At 44.4% G+C, this 18,033-nt stretch overlaps 1 long non-coding RNA gene across 1 annotated transcript in view; it reads right to left on the bottom strand.

Annotated features, from left to right (window-relative positions):
* Positions 1-237: 237 nt before the first annotated feature.
* LOC137334397 (uncharacterized) overlaps positions 238-18,033 on the bottom strand; it is a 98,209-nt gene continuing 80,413 nt past the window's right edge. Inside the window, exon 3 of the long non-coding RNA XR_010966137.1 lies at positions 238-299. This is a non-coding gene — a long non-coding RNA (uncharacterized lncRNA). The remainder of the gene's footprint in view (positions 300-18,033) is intronic.

Here is an 18,033-nt window from a genome sequence, read left to right as displayed (position 1 = left end):
ATTTTTTTTTATTTGTTCACGGGATGTGGGCGTCGCTGGCGAGGCTGGCATTTATTGCCCATCCCCAATTGCCCTTGAGAAGGTGGTGGTGAGCTGCTGCCTTAAACTGCTGCAGTCCGTGTGGTGAAGGTTCTCCCACAGTGCTGTTAGGAAGGGAGTTCCAGGATTTTGACCCAGCGATGATGAAGGAACGGCGATATACAAGTTTAGGTGTCAGCCTTGGCTCAGTGGTAGCACTCTCATCTCTAAGGCAAAAGGTTGGGGGTTCAAACTCCATTCCAGTGCCTTCAGCAGATGACCTAGGTTGAGAATTGCAAATGTTACACCTTGTTCGAAAAACAGTGTAAGGATAAACCCAGCAACTACAGGCCAGTCAGTTTAACCTCGATAGTGGGGAAACTTTTAGAAACGATAATCCAGGACAAAATTAACAGTCACTTGAGGAAAGCCAGCACGGGTTTGTTAAAGGCAAATCGTGTTTAACTAACTTGATTAAGTTTTTTGATGAGGTGACAGAGAGGGTCGATGAGGGCAATGCAGTTGATGTGGTGTATATGGACTTTCAAAAGGCGTTTGATAAAGTGCCGCATAATAGGCTTGTCATCAAAGTTGAAGCCCATGGAATAAAAGGGGCAGTGGCAGCAAGGATACGAAATTGGCTAAGTAATACGAAGCAGAGAGTAGTGGTGAACGGTTGTTTTTCGGACTGGTGGGAGGTGTACAGTGGTGCCCCCCAGGGGTCGGTACTAGAACCATTGCTTTTCTTGATATATATTAATGACTTGGACTTGGGTGTACAGGGCACAATTTCAAAATTTGCAGATGGCACAAAACTTATAAGGGTAGTGAACAGCGAGGAGGATAGTGATAGACTTCAAGAGGACATAGACTGGTGGAATGGGCGGAAACATGGCAGATGAAATTTAACGCAGAAAAGTGTGAAGTGATACATTTTGGTAGGAAGAACAAGGAGAGGCAATATAAACTAAAATGTACAATTCTAAAAGGGGTGCAGGAACAGAGAGACCTGAGGGTATATGTACACAAATCGTTGAAAGTGGCAGGGCAGGTTGAGAAAGCGGTTAAAAATTATACGGATCCTGGGCTTTATAAATAGAAGGAATCTTACAACACCAGGTTATAGTCCAACAATTTTATTTTAAAATCACAAGCTTTCGGAGATTATCCCCTTCGTCAGGTGAATCTTCACCTGACAAAGGGGATAATCTCCGAAAGCTTGTGATTTTAAAATAAAAATGTTGGACTATAACCTGGTGTTGTAAGATTCCTTACATTTATAAATAGAAGCATAGAGTATAAAAGCAAGGAGATTATGATGAACCTTTAGAAAACACTGGTTCGGCCACAACTGGAATAGTGTGTCCAGTTCTGGGCACCGCACTTTAGGAAAGATGTGAAGGCCTTAGAGCGAGTGCAGATGAGATTTACTGGAATAATTCCAGGGATGAGGGACTTCAGTTATGTGGATAGACTGGAGAAGCTGGGGTTGTTCTCCTTGGAACAGAGAAGGTTGAGAGGAGATTTGATAGAGGTATTCAAAATCATGAAGGGTTGAGACAGAATAGATAGAGAGAAACTGTTCCCATTGGCGGAAGGGTCAAGAAACAGGGGACATAGATTCAAGGTGATTGCAAAAGAACCAAAGGCGACATGAGGAAAAACATTTTTAAACAGCGAGTGGTTCGAATTTGGAATGCACTGCCCGAGGAGGCAGATTCAATCATGGCCTTCAAAAGGGAATTTGATAAGTACTTGAAGAGAAAAAAATTTGCAGGGCTACAGGGATAGGGTGGCGGAGTGGGACTAACTGGATTGCTCTTGCAGAGAGCCGGCATGGACTCGATGGGCCGAATGGCCGCCTTCTGTGCTGTAACCATTCTATGATTCTATGACACACCAGTACTGGAATGATACTGCATTGTTAGAGGTGGATGTAAAAGATCCCATGGCACTATTTGAAGAAGAACTGGAGAGTTCTTCTGGTGTCCTGGACAATATTTGTGCCGTTCTTACCCAGTCTTGCCTTTATGTGACTCCAGACCCACAGCAATGTGATTGATTCTTAACTGCCCTCTGAAATGGCCTAGCAAGCCACTCAGTTGTACAATCCCGGTACAAAAAGACATAATAAGAATAAAACCAGATGGACCACTGGGCACTGGACATGACAAAGGCAAACCAAGCCCAGACGACCCAGCAAAGTTTTCCTCACTAACACCTGTGGACTTGTGCCAAAATTGGGAGAGCTGTCCCACAGACTAGACAAGCAACAGCCTGACATAGCCATACTCACAGAATCATACTTTTCAGCCAACATCCCATGCAGTCAAGAGGGAGTGGCCCTGGGAGTCCTCAACATTGACTCCGGACCACATGAAGTCTCATAGCATCAGGTCAAACATGCGCAAGGAAACCTCCTGCTGATTACCACCTACCACCCCTCCTCAGCAGATGAATCAGTCCTCCTTCATGTTGAGCACCACTTGGAGGAAGCACTGAGGGTAGAAAGGACTCAGAATATACTTTGGGTGGGGGACTTCAATGTCCATCACCAAAAGTGGATCGGTAGCACCACTACTGACCGAGCTGGCCGAGTTCTGAAGGACGTGGCTGCCAGACTGGGCCTGCGGCAGGTGGTGAGAGAACCAACATGAGGGAAAAACTATTTGACCTCATCCTCACCAATCGACCTGTTGCAGATGCATCTGTCCATGACAGTATTGGTAGGAGTGACCACCGCACAGTCCTTGTGGAGACGAAGTTTCGTCTTCAAACTGAGGACACCGTCCATCGTGTTGTGTGGCACCAGCACCATGCTAAATGGGATAGATTCAGAACAAATCTAGCAGCTCAGAACTGGGCATCCATGAGGCGCTGTGAGCCGTCAGTAGCAGCAGATTTGTATTCCACCACAATCTGTAAACTCATGGCCCAGCATATCCCTCACTCTACCATTACCATCAAGCCAGGGGACCAACCCTGGTTCAATGAGGAGTGTAAAAGAGCATGCCAGGAGCAGCACCAGGCGTACCTAAGAATGAGATGCCAACCTGGTGAAGCTATGACACAGGACTACATGCATGCTAAACAGTGGAAGCAGCATGTTATAGACAGAGCTAAGCGATCCCATAACCAACGGATCAGATCAAAGCTCTGCAGTCCTGCCACATCCAATCGTGAATGGTGGTGGACAATTAAAAAACTAAGGGGAGGAGGAGGCTCCGTGAACATCCCCATCCTCAATGATGGCAGAGCCCAGCACGTGAGTGCAAAAGTCAAGGCTAAAAGGTTTGCAACCATCTTCAGACAGAAGTGCTGAGTGGTTGATCCATCTTTGTCTCCTCCCGAGATCCCCACCATCACAGAAGTCAGTGTTCAGCCAATTCGATTCACTCCATGTGCTATCAAGAAAAGGCTGAATGCACTGGATACAACAAAGGCTATGGTCCCCGATAACATACCGGCTGTAAAACATAAGAACATGAGAAATAGGAGCAGGAGTAGGCCATATGGCCCCTCGACCCTGCTCCACCATTCAATCAGATCATGGCTGATCTTCATCCTCAACTCCTCTATCCTGTCCAATCTCCATATCCCTTGATTCCCTTAGACTCCAAAAATCTATCCATCTCAGCCTTGAATATATTCAATGACTCAGCATCCACAGCCCTCTGGGGTAGAGAATTCCAAAGATTCGCAACCTTCTGCGTGAAGAAATTCGTCCTCATCTCAGTCTTGAATGGCCGACCCCTTATCCTGAGACTATGCCCTCTCGATCTAGATTCTCTAGCCAGGGGAAACAATCTCTCAGTATTTACCCTGTCAAGCCCTCTCAGAATCTTATATCTTTCAATGAGATCACCTCTCATTCTTTTAAACTCCAGAGAGTATAGGCCCATTCTACACAACCTCTTCTCATTGGACAACTCTCTCATCCCAGGAATTAATCGAATGAACCTTTGTTGCACCGCCTCCAAGGCAAGTATATCCTTCCTTAGATAAGGAGACTAAAACTGTACACAGTACTCCAGGTGAGGTCTCACTAAAGCCCTGTAAAGCTGTAGTAAGACTTCCTTACTCTTGTACTCCAACCCCCATGCAATAAAGGCCAACATGCCATTTGCTTTCCTAAATGCCTGCTGTACCTGCATACTAACTTTTGTGTTTCTTGCACGAGTACACCTAAGTCTCTTTTGAACACCAACATTTAATAGTTTCTCACCATTTAAAAAATATTCTGTTTTTCTATTCTTCCTACCAAAGTGAATAACCTCACATTTCCCCACATTATACCTTCTTGTCCACTCATTTAACCTGCGTATATCCCTTTGCAGGCTCTTTGTGTCCTCCTCCGAGCTTACTTTCCCACCTAGCTTTGTATCGTCGGCAAACTTGGATACATTACACTCTGTCCCCTCATCTAAGTCATTAATGTAGATTGTAAATAGCTGAGGCCCAAGCACCAATCCTTGCGGCACCCCACTAGTTACAGCCTGCCAACCTAAAAATGACCCGTTTATTCCTACTCTCTGTTTTCTGTCCTTTAACCAATCCTCTATCCATGCTAATATATTACCCCCAACCCCATGGGCTCTTACCTTGTGTAACAACCTTTTATGTGGCACCTTATCGAATGCCTTTTGAAAATCCATATATACTACATCCACTGGTTGGTGGTACTGCTGAAGGCTTGTGCTCCGGAACTAGCCGTGTCTCTAGCCAAGCTGTTCCAGTGTAGCTACAACACTGGCATCTACCCGACAACGTGGAAAATTGCCCAGGTATGTCCTGCCCACAAAAAACAGGACAAATCCAATCCGGCCAATTACCGCCCCATCAGTTTACTCTCAATCATCAGCAATGTGATGGAAGGAGTCGTCGACAGTGCTATCAAGCAGCACTTACTCACCAATAACCTGCTCACCGATGCTCAGTTTGGGTTTCCCCAGGACAAACTCGGCTCCAGACCTCATTACAGCCTTGGTCCAAATGTGGGCAAAAGAGCTGAATTCCAGAGGTGAGGTGAGAGTGACTGCCCTTGATATCAAGGCAGCATTTGACCAAGTGTGGCACCAAGGAGCCCTAGTAAAATTGAAGTCAATGGGAATCAGGGGGAAAACTTTCCATTGGCTGGCTTCATACCTAGCACGAAGGAAGATGGTATTGGTTGTTGGAGGCCAATCATCTCAGCCCCAGGACATTGCTGCAGGAGTTCCTTAGGGCAGTGTCCTAGGCCCAACCATCTTCAGCTGCTTCATCAATGACCTTCCTTCCATCTTAAGGTCAGAAGTGAAATTGTTTGCTGATGATTGCACAGTGTTCAGCTCCATTTGCAACCCCTCATATAATGAAGCAGTCCGTGCCCATGTGCAGCAAGACCTGGACAACATCCAGGCTTGGGCTGATAAGTAGCAAGTAACATTCGCGTCAGACAAGTGCCAGGCAATGACCATCTCCAACAAAAGACAGCCTAACCACCTCCCCTTGACATTCAACGGCATTACCATCGCCGAATCCCCACCATCAACATCCTGGAGGGTCACGATTGACCAGAAACTTAACTGGACCAGCCATATAAATACTGTGGCGACAAGAGCAGGTCAGAGGCTGGGTATTCTGCGGTGAGTGACTCACCTCCTGACTCCTCAAAGCCTTTCCGCCATCTACAAGGCACAAGTCAGGAGTGTGATGGAATACTCTCCACTTGCCTGGATGAGTGCAGCTCCAACAACACTCAAGAAACTCGACACCATCCAGGACAAAGCAGCCCGCTTGACTGGTGCCCCGTCCACCACCCTAAACGTTCACTCCCTTCACCACCGGCGCACCGTGGCTGCAGTGTGCACCATCTACAGGATGAAATGCAGCAACTCACCAAGGCTTCTTCAACAGCACCTCCCAAACCCATGATCTCTACCACCTCGGAGGACAAGGGCAGCAGGTACATGGGAACAACACCACCTGCATGTTCCCCTCCAAGTCACACCCCATCCTGATTTGGAAATATATCACCATTCCTTCATCGTCGCTGGGTCAAAATCCTGGAACTCCCTACCTAACAGCACTGTGGGAGAACCTTCACCACATAGACTGCAGCGGTTCAAGAAGGCGGCTCACCACCACCTTCTCAAGGGCAATTAGGGATGGGCAATAAATGCTGGCCTCGCCAGCGACGCCCACATCCCATGAATGAATAATAAAAATATTTATCCCTCAACCAACTTCACCAAAAAAACAGATTATTTGGTTACTTATCACATTGCTGTTTGTGGGACCTTGCTGAGTGCAAATTGGCTGCCGTGTTTCCCTACATTCTAACAGTTACTAAATTTCATTGACTGCAAAGCACTTTGGAACATCCTGAGGTCGTGAAAGGTGCTATATAAATACAAGTTCTTACTTCTTTAACTGATGTGAATGAAGTTTCTTCAGCTTTTATGATGCTGCATCTGGTTTACCGACCTTGTTAAACTTGGTCGAAGTATTACTTATGGTGCTTGTGTCACTTGACAGATTAGAATATGGAAATACTTAATGTCATTGGAACTATCTCCCCCCACAACCCCCCCCCCCCCCACCCCAATAATTGGCTAAATTAGTCTTTATAGTTCAGCAACATTATTAGAATGGAAGAAGAAAAGACTTGCATTGATATAGCGCCTTTCACATCCTCAGAATGACCCAAAGAGCTTCACAGCCAATGAATTATTTTTGAAACACAGTCATTTTTGTTTTGTAGGCAAACATGGCAATGAAATTTTATACACAGAAAGATCCTACAAACAGAAATGAGAGGAGTGACTAGTTAATTTGTTTTGGTTGTGTTGGATGAATATTGGTCTGGACATCTGGAGAACTCCCTACTGTTCTTCCAGTAACTGCCATAGGATCTCTTTCATCCACTTGGAGAGAACTAATTACTTTTACTTTTACTCCCCTTATTCAACTTTTGTTTTTTCAAAATTGTACCAAAACCTGATGGGCTTAGCTCTCCCATTGGTCCTGAGAGTAAAGGCAGTATTTTCCAGTATGTGTTAGGAACACAGGAATATAGGAACAGGAGTAGGCCATTCAGCCCCTCGTGCCTGCTCTGCCATTTGATAAGATCATGGCTGATCTGTGATCTAACTCCATATACCTGCCTTTGGCCCATATCCCTTAATACCTTTGGTTGCCAAAAAGCTATCTATCTCAGATTTAAATTTAGCAATTAAGCTAGAAATTGTGTGTAGAAATGTTTTCTAATCTCACTCCTGAAAGGTCTGGCTCTAATTTTTAGACTGTGCCCCCTACTCCTAAAATCCCCAACCAGCGTAAATAGTTTCTCTCTATCCACCCTATCTGTTCCCCTTAATATCTTATAAACTTCGATCAGATCACCCCTTAACCTTCTAAACTCTAGAGAATACAACCCCAATTTGTGTTATGTTAGGTTTTGAAAAATTCATTCTGGGGTTGTGGGCATCGCTGGCAAGGCTGCTTTTATTGCCCACCCTAGTTGCTCTGAAAGGTGGTGATGGGCCTTCTCCTTGAACTGCTGCAGTGCCACTTCAAAGGGCAAGGAAGAGTCAACCACGTTGGTGTGGAACTGGAGTTACTTATAGGCCAAGTAAGGACAGTAGGTTTCCTTCCCTAAAGGACATTAGTGAACTAGTTTTTTTTACGACAATCAAACAGCTTCATGATCACTTTTACTAATACTAGTTTTTTTACTTTCAGATTTCTCTTTAAACTGAATTCATTTTCTCAAACTGCCGTGGTGGAATTTGAACTCACAATCTCTGGCTTATTGGTCCAGGCCTTTGGATTACTAGTCCTTTAACATGACAGCCAGGGTGGGAGTAGAGTGCTTCAATTGTTCCTACATAAGAACATTAGAACAAAAGAAATAGGAGCAGGAGTAGGCCATACGGCCCCTCAAGCCTGCTTCACCATTCAATCAGACCATGGCTGATCTTCAACCTCAACTCCACTTTCCTGCCCGATCCCCATACCCCTTGATTCCCCTGGAGTCCAAAAATCTATCTCTCTCAGCCTTGAATATATTCAACGACTCAGCATCCACAGCCCCTTGGGGTGGAGAATTCCAAACATTCACAACCCTCTGAGTGAAGAAATTCCTCTTCATCTTTCAGGTTGTTTGCCCTTTCTCTGTGTAAGACAGGGGCAGGAGAACCCATAATTTACAAAATGGGTGGGAGGGGTAGGATAGACTTCTTCCACACACGGAAAATCATTGAAAGAAAAAAAATTAAATTAGCTCCTCTTCTAATTCCGTGACATCCCCAATTATTACTACTAGCTTGTCTTTACATTTTACAAGTATTAATACATTCTGTAGCTGAAATCTTTTCTGTTTTTCTTCTTTCTCCAAAAATTGTGGGAAAATTATAATTTCAGTTTGCAAAGTAACTGTGTATAGCCCTCTACTGAGAGCACAATCGCAGAAATCAAAAGGATTAAATATCAAACAAATGATACAAGGTACCTCCTCCATCATCCGGTTCTGCTTTCCATATAATCCCCAACACTTTACACAGACATAATTCTGAGAGTGCACTTGAAATTCTGAGGGTCTCTTGCAAGATTATCTGTATGTGCTGAAGCTTTGATGTACTGATTGATGTCATCTCATTACTGGGTAACATCAAAACCCCATCAGATTAGCACTGTTTGACCTGCTGGACTTCACTGGCACATTGCTGCAGCCTGTTCACTGCAGCAGAATCAGAATCCGGACTCTTCCCTCAGCCTAACTTTCCCAGACAAAAATGTGTTTGTAGAGTCAGTCTCACTGCAAACTTCTGCCAGGCTTTGCAAGCTGACACCGCTAACACAGATTTATTTTTCTCGTTTAAGGAAACTGGAAAATGTACACTCATCATGACATTGTCATAGATCCCCTGGCTGTTCCACTTCAGTGTCAGCATGGCTTAGCAGGTAGCATTCTTTTGTTCTGAATCATCAGGTCATGGGTTCAAGCTCTACTCCAGAGCACGTAATATTCGCCGGCACTCCATCGCAATAGTGAGGGAGGTCCGCGCTGTCAGTGGTGCTGTCTTTCAGATGAGACGCTAAACTGAGGTTTCATATGCCCGTTCAGGTGAATGTAAAATATCCCATGGCACCTTTCTTTTGAACAGCAAGGAGTTTTCCTCATGACCTGGCAGCCTTCATCCCTCAAACAACACAGCCAAAATAGGTGAACTATTCTTTTATCTCATTCACTGTTTGTGGGACCTCGCTGTGAGCAAATTGGGTGCTGCAGTTCAAAAAATAATTTATTGGCTGTGAAGTACTTTGGGATATATTACAGCACTCCACATATACTACGGTACTCCATTTAAACGTGGTGTACAACCAATTCCCCGCACTTTCAGCAAAGCCACCAAAATAATATGAATATAAATATTAAACTATAATGACGCATTCCACCCCCCTTTGCTTCACCATTGACGTCTGTATGATGGTGACCGCCATCTAAGTTGTGAATAAAAGCCTCACTCTAAGACTTGAGTGCATAAACTAGACTGACGACAACAAGAACTTGAAATTATATAATGCCTTTAATGTAGAAAAATGTCCCAAGGTTTTTCACTGAGGTGTAAGGAGAAAATTGACACCGAACCAAAGAAGGAGATACCAGGAGGAGTGAGCAAAAGCTTGGTCAAAGAGGTAGGTTTTAAATAGGTTCTTAAAGGAAGAGAGGGAGGTGGAGAAACGGAGGGATTTAGGGAGGGAATTCCAAATAATCTAGGATACTGAAGGCACGGCCACCAATGAAGAGGTGAAAGAAGGGGGATATGCACTAGAGCCCAGAGCCAGAGGAATGGAGAGTTCGGTGGGAGGAGGGGGGGGGGGGGGAATTGTAGGTTTGGAGGAAGTAGTAGAGATAGTGAGAGGCAAAGCCAAAGTCTAGTATTGTATTTGGTCAGATTTGTTAAGTCACTACAAGTTGCTGGATAGGAATTTATTACATCGACCATATGATTTAGCAAAATGTGCTTTTCAATTAAGTTTTAATATTGTGAATTTAAACACAAGGGTGCGAATTTTAAATTGGTGGCTTTGGGGGACTAAGAGCCAATGTAGGTCAGTGAGCGGTGATGGGTGTGCGGGACTTGGCGCAGAATAGGATTCGAGCAGCAAGGTTTTGGATGAGTTGAAGTTTACAGAGGGTGAAGATTGGCGACTGGCCAGAAGAGACTGGAATAGTTGAGTCTGGGAGTGACAAAGGCATAGATGGGGGTTTCAGCAGTAGATGGACTGAGACAGGGGTGGATGTGGGCAATGTTTTTTAGTATTTTTTAATATCTTTACTAAATTGTTTAATTGAAGGCCTCAGCCTCTCTAAAAACCCTGGGATTGGACTTCATATGTCACAGCTCAGAGCTATGGCTCTGTCAGCAGAATGCACATAGTTCACTCTGAGCCTATGCAGTGCATCCAATTTTCTGAGTTACATCAGTATCATTTAGTCAACTGAACTGCCAGAATCATAGAAACATAGAATGATACAGCACAGAAGGAGGCCACTTGGCCCATCGTGCCTGTGCCGGCTCTTTGAAAGAGCTATCCAATTAGTCGCACTCCCCTGATCTTTCCCAACAGCCCTGCAAGCTTTTCCCCTTCAAGTATCTATCCAATTTCCTTTTGAAAGTTATCATCAAATCTGCTTCCACCACCCTTTCAGGCAGTGCATTCCAGATCAAAACATCGCTGCGTAAAAAAAATTCTGCTCACCTCGCCTCTGGTTCTTTTGCCAATTACCTTAAATCCGTGTCCTCTGGTTACCGACCCTTCTGCCACTGGAAACAGTTTCTCCTTATTTACTCTATCAAAACCCTTTTTTCTTTAGCATCTGACAATTTCTGCTTACTTGTTTTACAAAACTAATTGAAGAAAGAGAGAAGACAAAATTAAAATGCTTTACTCAGGTAAAGTTTATTTTGAGTTTTTTTTAAACAGAGTTTGTATGTGCGACAGAGAGACCGAGTGAGAAAAAGCAATACATGGTACTGATTACATATCTGTTATTGCTATTATTTTATGTTCTATGAACTTTAGAAAGTATATTAAGCTAAGAGAAAAACAAATGCCTGGAAATTCTGCAAGCCCTTTTAAGGGGACAGAAGTATAGTAGAGCAGGGCCTTCCTGCCTGCTGGTTTGGCCTGTCCCAAATTCTGGAAATGGGAATCATTTAAATATTCAGGACAGGCACTCATACATGTATCAGTGCAAAAGAGACACCCACCCCAGGTGAAGTTCAGTGCAACACCCTGAATCTCTGAAGATGGGTGGGGCACCTGAGTTCCGAATTGTGCTGAAGATGAAGTACAAATGATTTCTTCATTCCCCCAAAGAATGGGAAGCAGCTTTCTTAAATGACAGCTGTAATATATATATATATATATAGCGAGAGACACACACAAATATAGAGATGCACAGATAAAGAGAGATAGACAGAATGAGAGAGATGGGGGGAATGCAGATAGTATCTTTCCTCATCCTAATTTGAGTTTAAAAAAAGCACAAATAAGTTGAATTTTGAAAGTAACTAGGGCTATTTGAGAAAAATCCGTAGGAGGGGGAGGAGAGTAACGGGTTGCAGGCGAGGGGGAATCTGGAGTCTCACCATCTGCCCTCAGGAAGAGTGAGTGGGAATGGGGGAAGAAGTGGATGAAAGGTGAAAAATGAGATGAGTGGCTGCTGAGAAAGGGGACAGGGAGAATGCAGGGGTAGAGTAGTTAGCTCAAAGGGGAACAGGTAGCAATAGATGTGAGCAGCAGTAGTGATGGGGTGAAAGGATGGTAGCAAGGAGATGGGGTAGTAGGAAGATGAAAGAATAGGGGTCATGATGAGACGAAAAAGGTGGGTGAAGCTTGAGTGATGGGGGGAGGTGATGGGATGAACTGAGGGCTGCTGGGTCCATTTTCCCCAGCACCCCCTCTAGAAAATGGAGCCTGCAGCCCTTAGCAGCACCCTTCCCTGCCACATCACACTGTGACATCCACTGAGTCCTACCCAAAGGGGACAGAGATAGAAGTGTTAGAGAGAGAAGCAGAAGTGACAGAAAGACAGGGACAGAAGTAGAAGAAGCAGTGAAAGAGACAATGGGGGAAACAGGCACTGGGATCGTGGTGCAAGATTAACCTGCGCCCGTTTGTTACGATGCAAGCAGCACGTAACATTTGTGCTGCCTAATGATTTAAATGATTACTGTGAGCAGCCAGTGCTAACTACGCTGTTGATTCGCTGCACGCATCAGCAGGGGGCCCTGATATTGGGAGAGGCTAGCACCACTTAAAGGCAGTCTTCACCTCTTAATGGGGAGGTGCACTGTGGCTGCAGGAAGTGCAGGAAGTCAATTGGGAAATGAATCTGTGCTGCAATATATTGAAGAATGCCTGCACCTGCGAGAGAGCGCGCACCAACCTTCTCTGATGATGCACTATAGGCCTTGGTGCAAGGGGTGGACAGAAGGAGGGTCATCTTATATCTGCAGGGGGCAGGATGCCTCCAGACATATGCTTAAGAGGCAGTGGGAGGAAATAGCATACAGGGTCAATGCCAGGTGCATAGTGCCAAGAACATGGTTGCGGTGCAGGAAGAAGTTCAATGATTTAACACGAGTGGTCAAGGTGAGTGAGTTCAACGGTCAAGTGGCATCTCCTACCAACTGCACCACTAGCCGCATTCACTGCATCATGCACTATATCCTCATCACCCACCTACCAACAAACTCTTACCATCAGTACTCAACTCTTCAAATCAGATGCTTCATCTCACCCTCACACATTACCGCGGTTGCAAGCCACACACCCACAACTCACAGGTCACACACACTGGCAGCTATTCAACCATGACAGCCACATCACCCAAACATCTTGCAGGAGAAGGTGGCACATAACAGTAGGCAGCAAGAAAGAACTGGAGGAGGACAGGCACGCCCAGAAGTCCTCACAACCATGGAGGAGACGGTGCTGGCCATCGTTGGAAAGGTCATTGTTGAGGCCATGGCCACTGGCGGAGCTGAAGGGATCGATGATAAGGGTCTCTGCATACCTAATCATAGAATCATAGAAAGGTTACAGCAAAGTAGGAGACCATTCAGCCCATCGGGTCCGTGTCAGCTCTATGCAAGAGCAATCCAGCTAGACCACTCCCCCTTCCTATCCCCGTAGCACTGCAAATTTTTCCTTTCAAGTACTTATCCAGTTCCGTTTTGAAGGCCATGATTGAATCTGCCTCCTCCACCACCTTGGGCAGTGCATTCCAGATCCTAACCACTCACTGTATAAAAACATTTTTCCTCATGTCACCTTTGGTTCTTTTGCCAATCATGTTAAATCTATGTCCTCTGGTTCTTGACCCTTCTGCCATTGGGAATTCTATTCTGTCTTAACCCTTCATGATTTTGAATACCTCTATCAAATCTCCTCACAGCCGTCTCTGGTCCAAGGAGAACGACCCCAGCTTCTCCAGTCTATCCACGTAACTAAAGTGCCTCATCCCTGGAATCATTCTAGTAAATCTCTTCTGCACTCTCTCTAAGGCCTTCACATCTTTCCTAAAGTGCGGTGCCCAGAACTGGACACAATAGTCCAGATGTGGCCAAAACAGTGTTTTATAAAGGTTCATCATGACTTCCTTACTTTTGTACTCTAGGCCTCTATTTATAAAGCCCTGAATCCCATATGCTATTTTACCCGCTTTCTCAACCTGCCCTGCCACCTTCAATGATTTGTGCACATATACCCCCAGATCTCTCTGTTCCTTTATCCCTTCTAGAGTTGTGCCCTTTAGTTTATATTATCTCTCCTAATTTTTCCTACCGCAATGCATCACCTTGCATTTTTCTGTGTTAAATTTCCCACGTGTCTGCCCATGCCGCAAGCCTGTCTGTGGCCTCTTGAAGTCTATTACTATCCTCCTCACTGTTCACTACCCTGAATGGCCTCTCTTCATTCTCCCAGTCATGTTCAATTTCCAGAGGAAGCCCTGGCAGGCCACCCGTGTCTGGGAGCAACTTTTTTCAGCGTACTATTTTAAATGCCACTAAAAGTACTGTAAGGCCACTCTCTATAGAATATTGAAACTTTATCCAAGTAAAGGAAACTTCCAAAAATACGTACTATTGCACCAGAAGAAATAATCCAGCAACTAACCTGCAACTCCTGCATGATCCCTTTAAATAGCGCTGGTGGGGGAATCCTTCACGCTGTTTAAGTCCTGTTCAGCTCTGCGAGGTTAAGGCCGTGCATTGGCTGGAGCGGGTAGTTCCAAAATAGCAGCGGTCCCTTTAAATCAGCGTTGCACACTGATTCACGTCATAATCTCCCTACTCTGCATGCTGCCAGCGGTCGTTAGGTGCAAGTGCACAAACGCCTTTACCAAGATGGCGTCCTGCGCACTTTACATCAGAAATGTGCACGTGCATCTCGGATGCCATTTTCGGGGCTTAGATGTCCTACAAAACGGGCGCTACATGGCCCAATTTCATCCCCCCCCCCCCGCCATGTTCTCTGACTTACTCTATGCAAAGCCATGGGAGATCCCCTAACTTATAAAAAGTTTGAGATGTGTCTGTCACATTTCAGGCATTACACTTGTCACACACATAAATGTCTATGTCGCATTTTTTTTTAAAGTATTTAAAAAAGTGAAAAAAAGCTTATCACTGTGCTCTAATTGAGTGTAACTAACAGTAGTTAGCCTATCATTGACTTTAGGAAGTGCTTATTTACACTAATTAGACCGTGTAGTCTTACAGGGACAGGACTCGTTAGACACAGCTCCAGTTTAGCAGCAGAATAATCTGTTGTGCATCAAATGGTATAATGTTTCTATCATTAAAAAAACAACATATTCTCCGATTTACTGTGAGGGTTGCCGTGAGGGTAATGTGAGCCCTTTAAAAACAGATGCAGGTAATATTGCAAATGAAAATAAAGAAATGGCAGACTTGTTGACACTTTGTGTCAGTCTTCACAGTAGAGGAAGAGGATAATATACCTGACATTCCAGGGAAACTAACAATGAATCAAGGACTGGAACTGACTAAAGTTAACGTTAGCAAGAAAACAGTATTAGAAAAAATAATGGCACTAAAGAGTGACAAATCCCCAAGACATATATTTATATGGACCAGCCATATAAATGCTGTGGCTACAAGAGCAGGTCAAAGGCTGGGTATTCTGCGGCGAGTGACTCACCTCCTGACTCCCCAAAGCCTTTCCACCATCTACAAGGCACAAGTCAGGAGTGTGATGGAATACTCTCCACTTGCCTGGATGAGTGCAGCTCCAACAACACTCAAGAAGCTCGACACCATCCAGGACAAAGCAGCCTGCTTGATTGGCGCCCCATCCACCACCCTAAACATTCACTCCCTTCACCACCGGCACACAGTGGCTACAGCGTGTACCATCCACAGGATGCACTGCAGGAACTCGCCAAGGCTTCTTCGACAGCACCTCCCAAACCCACGACCTCTACCACATAGAAGGACAAGGGCAGCAGGCACATGGGAACAACACCACCTGCACATTCCCCTCCAAGTCACACACCATCCTGACTTGGAAATATATCGCTGTTCCTTCATCGTCACTGGGTCAAAATCCTGGAACTCCCTTCCTAACAGCACTGTGGGAGAACTTTCACCACACGGACTGCAGCGGTTCAAGAAGGTGTCTTACCAGCACCTTCTCAAAGGCAATTAAGGATGGGCAATAAATGCTGGCCTCACCAGCAACGCCCACATCCCATGAACGAATAAAAAAAAAATTATGGTTTCCACCCCAGGGTTTTAAAGGAAGTAGATGAGGAAATTGCAGATGCTTTAGCCACAATCTTGCAAAGCTCTCTCAATTCAGGAATTGTCCCTTTAGATTGGAAAATTGCAAATATAACTCTATTATTTAAGAAAGGTGAGAAAGAGAAACCAGGAAATTATAGATCTGTTAGTCTATTATCTGTTGTGGGGAAGGTATTGGAATCTATAATTAAGGAAAGGGTGACTGAGCACTTAGAGAAATTTGAGCTGATTAGAGAGAGCCAACATGGAATTGTAATAGGTAGGTTATATCTAACTAACCTAATTAATTTTTTTGAGGAAGTAACTAAAGTAGTAGACAGGGGAATATCGATGGATGTAGTTTATATGGACTTCCAGAAAGCATTCGATAAGGTTCCACATAAGAAACTGTTAGCTAAAATTGAAGCTCATGGAATTGAAGGCAAATTATTGACTTGGTTAGGAGATTGGTTAGACAGTAGAAGACGGAGAGTAGGGATCATGGGTATGTACTCGAATTGGAAGGACGTGATTAGTGGTGTCCCATAAGGATCTGCGCTGGGGCCTCAACTATTCACTATATTTTTTTAACGACTTACATAGCACAACAGAGAGCCACATATCCAAGTTTGCTGATTACACAAAGATTGGTGGCATGGTAAGTAGTGTAAACGGGAACATAAAATTACAAAGAGACATTGATAGACTAAGTGAGTGGGCAAAACTGTGGCAGATGGATTTCACCGCAGGTAAGTGTGAGGTTGTCCATTTTGGACCAAAAAAGGATAGATCTGAGTATTTATTGAATGGTGAAAAGTTAGGAACAGTGGGGGTCCAAAGAGATTTCGGGGTCCATGTACACAGATCAGTAAAATGCAGTAGTCAGGTACAAAAAATAATCAAAAAGGCTAATGGAATGTTAGCCTTTATAATTAGAGGGTTAGACTATAAAGGGGAGGAAGTTTTGCTACAGCTATACTAAACCCTGATTAGATCACATTTGGAGTACTGCAGCACCACACCTTAGAAGGGATATATTGGCCTTGGAAGGAGTGCAGCCCAGATTCACCAGAATGTTACCAGGGGTCAAAGGGATAGATTATAAGGAGAGATTACATAAACTAGGCGTGTATTCCCTGGAATATAGAAGGTTAAGGGATGATTTGATTGAGGTTTGTAGGATTTTGAAAGGAATTGATAGGGTAGATAGAGAGAAACTGGTGGTGGAGTCTAGGATAAGGGGACATAACCTTAAAATCAGAGCCATTCAGGAAAGAAGTTGGGAAACACTTCTTCACATAAAGGGTGGTAGAAGTGTGGAACTCTCTCCCACAAAAAGCAATAGATGCTAGCTCAATTAATAATTTTAAATCTGAGATCGATAGATTTTTGCTAGCCAAGGGTATTACGAGACATGGAGCCAAGGCAGGTGGATGGAGTTAGGATACATTGAATGGCGGAACAGGCTCAAGGGGCTGAATGGCTTACTCCTGTTCCTATGTTCCTATGTTTCTTGAAACGCTCTGCACCCGCTCAGGGCAATCTCCAGAAGTGTCCAAGAAATGCAGAAGGAATGGAAACCCAGTACCACCGGTGTCTGCCACATCTTCTTCTGCTTCCCACCCTGGAAATATACATTCCAGGTGCAAAGCAAAGGATAATTAGCCCTATGGATCTCCTGCCTATTTTAAAATGTGACCTTTCCAGTATACTGTCCTCAGGTCTTTACTGATAATGATTCATCCCTTATTTTCTCAATTCAGACTAGACTAGTAGATGCCATGTCAGCAGCACTGTCATTGCCAGTAAATGAGTAATGGTCCAGTTTGCGGTTTCAGGAACAAGCATCATCTGTCATTATCCAAAACCAGATGAACACTGAAGCTGTCTTTACAGTGCCTTTTGCATATAAGACAACAAAGGGGCAATTGGCCTCTGGTGCCCACTTGGTTCCTCTTCACTCCTGGAGTACAAGGAGTAGATCTAAAATTGCGTCAAGTGATACTCGTCCCTGAATTTTATTAAATCTCAAGGTATATTTATGATGTACTAGGCAACAACATGATGATATGCACATCATTGTGTCAGTGCATTATTATCTGTTATATCTTTAAGCGCGCAATCCAAAAGTCTGACTGGCTGGCTGTTATCCTGGAGCTGGATTCTGGAAAACACTGAAATTAAGCCAATATCTAAGTTCAAAGCCACTGTGCTG

The sequence above is a fragment of the Heptranchias perlo genome, chromosome 2, assembly GCF_035084215.1.
Source record: "Heptranchias perlo isolate sHepPer1 chromosome 2, sHepPer1.hap1, whole genome shotgun sequence".
In the NCBI taxonomy this organism is placed as follows: Eukaryota; Metazoa; Chordata; class Chondrichthyes; order Hexanchiformes; family Hexanchidae; genus Heptranchias; species Heptranchias perlo.
Note: the sequence above shows the minus strand (reverse complement) of the source record. Positions and strands in the feature narration are given on the sequence as shown.